Source organism: Apus apus, chromosome Z (genome assembly GCF_020740795.1).
Source record: "Apus apus isolate bApuApu2 chromosome Z, bApuApu2.pri.cur, whole genome shotgun sequence".
Classification (NCBI taxonomy): Eukaryota; Metazoa; Chordata; class Aves; order Apodiformes; family Apodidae; genus Apus; species Apus apus.
The window spans coordinates 55715037-55722490 of record NC_067312.1 but is presented as its reverse complement, the minus strand read 5'-3'; the positions used below and the strand labels follow the sequence as shown (position 1 = coordinate 55722490).

The following is a 7454-nucleotide window of genomic DNA, read 5'->3' as shown; positions in this document are numbered from 1 at the left end:
CTATTTTCTGTGCATATTCCTGAAGCCCTCAATTATGTCCAGTACCTGTTTGAATCAGCAAAAGGAGCTGGCATGCAGGCAAAAGAGAATATGTGCTTGAAAGCAGTGCAGCTGCAAAAACCTGTTGCATCACATTTTTCAAGTGTACAGTAAACTTGAAAATCTTCTGCAAATGTGTGGGGTTTTATTACAGCAATTCTAGCGATGATGGAAATAGAATTTCTCATTGATTTTGACTCACTTCATCCTGTTACAAAATGGATTATAAAAATGCAGTTCTCTCACAAGACAAAGAAGACATAGAATTAAATACATTCTAAGTTGTTTGAATGAAAGGCACTTTAAAAATTAAAAATAGTTTTACATTAGAAACAAATCTCTGGAGCTGTGTTACAGGAAAAAAAAACAACACCACACACAAAAAAACCCAACACAAAAACAAACAAACAAAACAAAAACAACCAAACACAACAAGCACACAAACACACATATGTGTCAGTCTACTTACCTGTCTTTACACCTCTCTTTGCCTAAAGGCAAGGACTTGTCTTCCAAAAACCCATCTTTCATCAAAATGTTTGCAAGTTTATCTCGTTCAAAAGAATATAATGGAAGTACACTCTCTCTCTAAGATGACATCAAGTTAGCGTGAAAAACAGGGTAAATTTCCTCCAGCAACCACAAAGCCTCCTGGCTGATGGCTGCACATGCATTCATGCACATATCTAACTATAGTCCTTGTAATGAGCCTGCTTCCACTGCTGTTCAGTAACCAGCCTCCAGAGGGGCTTAAGCAACTCCTGAAAGAAAGAAAAAAATGGAAGTTCACAACAGCAGCAGTCATAGCATCACAGAACAGAGAGAAATCAAATAGCCTTCTGGGAGGACTGAAAGGAAAGGTAACATCTCTCTAGCCATGTTGAGGTTGTGAAGTGGGGTAAATCTCTCACTACCTTTTCCAACTGGGCTTGGAGTTTAAGGAGTGGAAACTAAGTGATATTGCACCTGCATGATTAAATTCAGTGTGTTATGGCAACAGCTGGCAATGCTGATGCATCATTAGCTATTGACACAAAAATGCAGAATGCAATGCTTTTGTGACTCTCTGTAGTACTGTTTGATGAGAAGATTTATCTCCTACTGCTAAAGGTTGAGTTTTTCTGTGGTTAGATCAAGAAGGCATTACTCTATTAATAGACAAAATTTACATACTTTATCTGACCCTGCTTTCCAGATGGTACCTAAATATCGCTGTGCCCCAGGGCAAAGAAAAAATTTTAAACTGCTTATACAGAATCCCAACATTAAAGACAGAAAGAAGCAAGCCAACACCTGTCTTTTCAGTCAGGAGAGTCTCATGCTTTCTGCCACAGGCCTGGCTATAACTTAAGGAGGCAGTTCAGCTACACTGGGAATAATAGACCAAATCACCTCAGGTGCCAGGAGATATGTAGAGCAAAAAGCCTAAACCATCTCAGCTTGCCAGAAAGCCAAGGCCAAACATTTATAATTTATTAATATTCACTTTCCAGAGTCCAGAATGAAGACATGTTTTCACCCAAATCCACACTGAACAATGAAGCCTTATTTTTCTTTTTTAATAATGCTAATAATAAAACACTTGAGTATTTATGGAACTAAAAGATACTCATCAAGTTAGATCTAAAAAAAGTTCATACACACTAACAAAAAAGAAAAATATTAGCCATTATCCTGGAAGATATAATGAGAAGACTGTAGCAAATAGATTATGTTCTGATGATATTTGCATTGGCTGATTAAAATCTGAGGGCATGACATTTGCCTAGCAGCTAATGAGAAATTAATTGTTCTTCCTTTGTCAGATGTTACATAAATAAGATTGACCTAAAAACACAGATTGTGAGAGCATAAAACCTGCTGAAACAGTGAAGACAAATATCCAAGCACTAGGCATAGTTTTTTAGTAAGAATTGTTGCTTTGAAATGTCTCATAATCAGACATTGTAATGACCCAAAAGCTAAAACTTTACACTCATACTTCACTCAAGTTCAGTTACCTACCATCTGGTAAGAAATCCACCAGAGCAGCAGAAAAGCAAGAGCACCCTCCAATAAGGAGAGCAAAAAACCTCTCTGTCAGAAATTTAATTGATTGATGGTAGTCAACATTGGTATATTTTTTATCATGAGTTTATGATCATGAGGCTTCCAAAAATCAGATGTCCTTGCAAGTACTACAGAACTCTTGCCTAGGCAGTCTTTTGAAGCAAATACATCTAGCATATACTTTCTAAATAAGAAAATACATAGGGAAGTAGTGCTCAACATAACCTCAATTTTTTCTTACTAAGTTCACAAATCACAACTATTCACACTATCACAAACTATTGACCCTTTCCCACTTCCCTTTAGAAACACTGAACACAAAAACTTTGTAACTGCCAAATGCTTTGGGATTTTGTTGGGAGCTTTGCTCTTCCTAAAATTTAATTAAACTTACCGTCATTTGTCATCCTGCAGTGGGACTCAAAATGAATCTTTGTGCAGGAGAAGAACAACATCTCCATGTGGGCTCTGGGTGGAATGAGCCTTTCTGCAAACACACATCTCCACTTCTCTATCCACAGACACATGTTCCTGTAGAAACCAGCATAATGACTTACCAAAACAACATTAAACTCAGGTCCAAGTTTCTCTGACACAACTAGAGTCCAAAACAATGTTAATAACAGTACGTTCCTAGTTCTTATCATGGATGGAGAAACAAAAGAAAGAGGAGCTAGGCCAAATACAGAAGTTTCAAGAATTTTAAAAATTTAAGAACTAGATATTCCAGGATATACCTTTGCAGCGCTAAACCGGAGCACACAAGGTCCCTACAACACCATACAGGAAAAAAACCTTCAGTAGAGTAGTTCAGAAATTAATACTGAACAGTTTTAGTCTTATGTTGAAAAGTTTCCCAGAATAATCCTGAAGGTAGAGACCAGAGATGACTTTTGTCCTGTGTCTACTAACAAAGGTACAGTTACGCTCTATCTTCTTTCTGATTTTTTTATCCACTGAATCTCTAAGTCCTTACAATACACTGGTACAGCTTCAACAAGGTAGTTAGTTCTGACTCACAGCAGGTTTTTTTAGCCATGGTGGTAGTTGGGAGATGTGCTTTTGAACATCCCAAGATGAATAATTAATTCCCAGACTTCTTCCATTTCCTACCCAAGCTCTCTAGCTGGTATCTATGACTGGTATCAGATAGGCAGCATTAGCAGCATAAAGAACAGCACCACATCTGCCAGTTGTGAAAGATCATGTCAAGATGAGGTTCAGCAAAATCAGTGATCATGGTTACAGAGGTGTCTGTCCTCTGCACCAGGACAGATTAAAATGTGTGTCTGAAGCAGCCAAGGTATCCCCATTCTGAGAATCTCTATGCTGAAGGTTTCAAGTACTATTTGGGCAGCTGGGAAAATGAAATTGTCATCTAGGAAACGTTCATTTCAGACAAGGAGATGAACCTAATAGCCTTCAGGCCAGCATACAGCAGAACAGGTTTTAGATCTCCACAGTTCAGGTCTCCGTAGTCACTACCAAACTCGCATCACAAGGTAGAGGAAGGAAGTGCACCTTTAGCCAGGACACAGACTGATGATTAGAAAGGAGCACAGGTCTTCAGCAGACAGCCCACAGGCATGAAGGGAACTTGCTGAGTGAAGGAGGGGGAGGCAGCAATAATGAGTTCAGGATGTGCAGGGAAGGCAGATGGAGTGGCCGCCCAATATTTTGCAGCCAAAGGCAACTATGTTCATGGGGTCCACAGGTCCAAGGCAAACAAGCTAACAGACTGGTTGTAAAAGAGGGACGATGCCAACATCTGGGAAGGGAAGGATGGTAAGAGCAATGGAAGGCAGGGTGTGTCAGAGAAGGGTATTTTGCAAACATGACAGTGTTTGTGTGGATGTGCATGTTGACTGTGTGAGAAACATCTGTCATGCCAACGAACAGGCCCAAAAAGATCCTTCAACAAAACACAGTTTATTTACACTCTTGCAAGAATGGGTGACCTAAACAAGTAGGCACACCCATAGTAAGGTGAGTAACGGTTTATATTCCCAATTCTGGATGCAAAGTTCCCTCCTGTTTCCCCACTGGCTGGGTACTCCAGGGTTTACAGCCTATCCGACGCTTCAAATTATCCTGTAAGTTTCCCGCCTCTGTTTACACATTCCATTCTAGCAGTTTCCTTTTTACCTTTTAAGGTATAATTTTGACCTTTCTTGCCCCCTTGGCTGTCTTCCTAATTAATAAAATGATCTGTACCTACTGGTGTCATCCTGCCCTGATAAGCAAGACAGAAGTGGCTTTGTTCGGCCTTATCTTGGCCATAAATCCTGCTCCATGTTCGGATCCCCCAAATGGAGCCCAATTAAGTCCCTCAGTTTCTTGGACTGTAAACCACTCCAGGTGTCATTGGAATGTGCAGGTATTTCACTTTTCTTAAACAAACTATTATATTCCTAACACTAGGGTATATATATAAAAAAACCCAAACCAAACAATATGCTTCTAACACTAGGATGTGAAAACAACAACTAAACCCAACACTATGCTTCTAACACTAGGATGCAAAAACAACACTACATTTCATTTCTAACAACTGCCAATACTCCACATGTCATTTAACAACACGAAACCCCTCCTCCCCCACATGTATATCCTGGAGAAATATTCTGGACAAGATACACTGAACGGATGGTATTACACCTACCCACATCCAGCTGCAGGGGCTGAGTCAGAACAGCTCTGGACAAGGTAAGGGTGCCAGGAGGGTTATACAGGATGTCCAGGCAAGGGGAAGTCAGACCCGCTGGGACAGCGGTGCGGGCAGGAGCGCAGCTGGCGATGCGATGGTACCAAATCGATTGCATGGGGGGGAAGGAGGGAAGGAGGAATATCTCGACAGGAGCTTTAAGTAACAGAGGATGTTCAGCTCTCACTAGGTGAGAGTCCCCGACGGCCGGCTGGCTGCAGAGCGGGCTGAGCCGCGGGGGCGGCGGCGATCAGCGCGGACGGGGCGGCCCGAATCTGCAGCAAATGCGGCTGGCGCAGCATGCTTTGCCCTTTATTTTTTCTTTGTGTTTTTTTGTTTTTATTTTTATTCCCCCTCCCTTCTTTCCAGGCGGGCGTTTCCTACAGTCGGATGGGAGCGTGGATCCCTGCCCTCCTCTCACGCCTCGCCACCCATCTCCCTTTCTTTTCTTCCATGGTCTGGAGGGGCGAGGGGGATTATTTGGTTCGGACTGCTCAGCTCGCCCTCCTTTTGTGCCGATTTCTAGATGTACTTTACAGCGCCGGCATCCGCCCCGCCCCCCCCCCCCGCCCCTTAACCTAGCAAGCTGTTTTGAAAACGCCTAAATACGTGTGTGGGGGAGTATATGTGTGTGTGTGTGGTGTTTTTCTCCCTAAGCCCATGACAAAACCTTGTGAGGTCAGAGTGGTAAGTGTGTATATATATATATATATATATATATATATACATGTCTGTATGTGTGTGTTTGTATATTTTTAAAATTATTATAATTTCTTCTGGAATCGCCTAAAAAAACCCCAAAAACCAATACCAAACAAAAAACACCCCCCCAAAAGAAAAAAAAAAACAAACCAAAACAAACACAAAAAAACCCACCAAAACTAAACAAACAAGAAAACCCCACCACAAGCAGTGGGGGCGAGTGAAGGAGCACATCCTCGCACGCATCAACCCCGTGCCCTTCCGCGGTGCAGCCGAGTAAGCTCCTGGGCAGGGGATGACCCCGGGCGCGGTGGCACTAGAGCTGGAGCAGAAGGCAGCGCGGAGTGGGGCGGCTTATGAGAGCCTGCACCGCGCCTCCCCGCTGCCCTTGAACAGCGGGAGAGACCCCACCCTCCCCAGCGCACGTCGGGGGCCCTCCCGCTGCTCCGGGCTGGCGACCTTCCCCCACGCCGCGTTGTGCGGGGCGAGTCGGGCCGATCACGTCTGCGGGCGACCTTCAAGCCGGTCGGCTGTCCTTGGAAGACCGCTGCTGCGGAGGGTGGGGGTAAAAATAGCATCGCTGCACACTGAGACGTATTTGTGCAGCAAAGAGCCCCTTCTCACGCCTGAGGGGCGCTCTTTCACAAAACAAGCCGCGTAGCACAATTTGCTGCTTGAGTTATTTTGTTTTGTTTTAGTTTACTTGTTTCCTTTATTTTTCATATTAATTTGATTTTATTAATTTTTAAAGGGATGGCTCTTTGTGCCAGCTAAAGGAATAATAAAGAGTTTTCTTCACTTCACAGAATCATAGAATGGTTTAAGCTGGAGGAAACCTTAAAGATCACCTAGTTCGATTCCCTTCCCATGGGCAGGGACACCCTCTTCTAGACCAGGTTTATCTAAGCCTGAGGTAACTCCCCTCGTTGTAACATTTACCAACAGGTTGCATTTTAAGTCACATTATAGGCAGTAATAGTTAACTCGCACTAACTTCTTTCTGTAGATACCAGAATAATTTCTATAGAAAGTAGATGAAAGTAGTATTTAAATTCACCATTACTTAAAGTAATACAGATAATTCTAAGCAGTGGTAAATCTAGTTACTGTTCTGGTATCACTTTTAGGCTATTGTCTATCACTGAAACTGTCCAGAACTTAAATTTAGCCTAAAGTGTATAAATAGAGAGGACAAAAATAAAAAATAATTAAAAAAAATTAAAACCCAACAAAAAATAACAACTAACAAAACAAAAGGGAAAAAAACAACCAACAAACAAAACCAAAACCAAAACAACAAACCTGAAGTCTGCCATGGGTAAGAAGCAGCTATAGACTTCTAGCTATAGCTTCAGACAGTCTTATTTGTTTTTTCTTAAGATAATTTAATCTTTAATGAATAAGTTTTGGGGTTTTTTTGGGTGTCTTGTTTTGTTTTTGTTTGTTTTTTAATAATGTCAGTCCAAAGGCAGTGATGTCTAGGTTAAAATTTCCCCAAAATACAGCTAGATGAACATGCAGGTATTCCAGCATTATTTTACCTCAATCTCAAAAATGTTATTCTTCCTCTAATTAAGTCAATAGTCTGTCAAATGTGAGTACATTCAGCTTAGTATTTGCTAGGGACAGTAACTTCAGCAGAGTTTGCTCCTGCACTGGTTGTAGTTAGATGAATGATTGTAACAGAGTCCAGGTGGTCAACTGGACTCTGGTCAACACATCTTTCTGCAGCCAGTTTTTTGGTTGTTTGGTTTTTTTTCAGATTTCTTCTCCAAGGAAAATGGATCCCCACATGTATTAGTATTTTCCTTTTATAGCAACCACACAGAGTACAAGTGATAGAAGTATTTATAATTTTGAATCTTTCACCAGTGGCTCATTACCCTTTATTTCCACCATATTTTAAGCACTATGCAGGAGAAAAGTGGTGAGCACAGAGAGCAAAAGATGTTCAGTTTGT

General features: G+C 41.6%; 1 long non-coding RNA gene across 1 annotated transcript; it reads right to left on the bottom strand.

Moving 5' to 3' along the window:
- Positions 1–341: 341 nt before the first annotated feature.
- Positions 342–4953, bottom strand: LOC127395709 (uncharacterized). The gene is made up of 3 exons (XR_007891843.1): positions 4751–4953; positions 2483–2619; positions 342–800 (listed from the first exon to the last, which is right to left on the bottom strand). It is a non-coding gene; the product is annotated as an uncharacterized LOC127395709 (long non-coding RNA).
- Positions 4954–7454: the final 2501 nt, after the last annotated feature.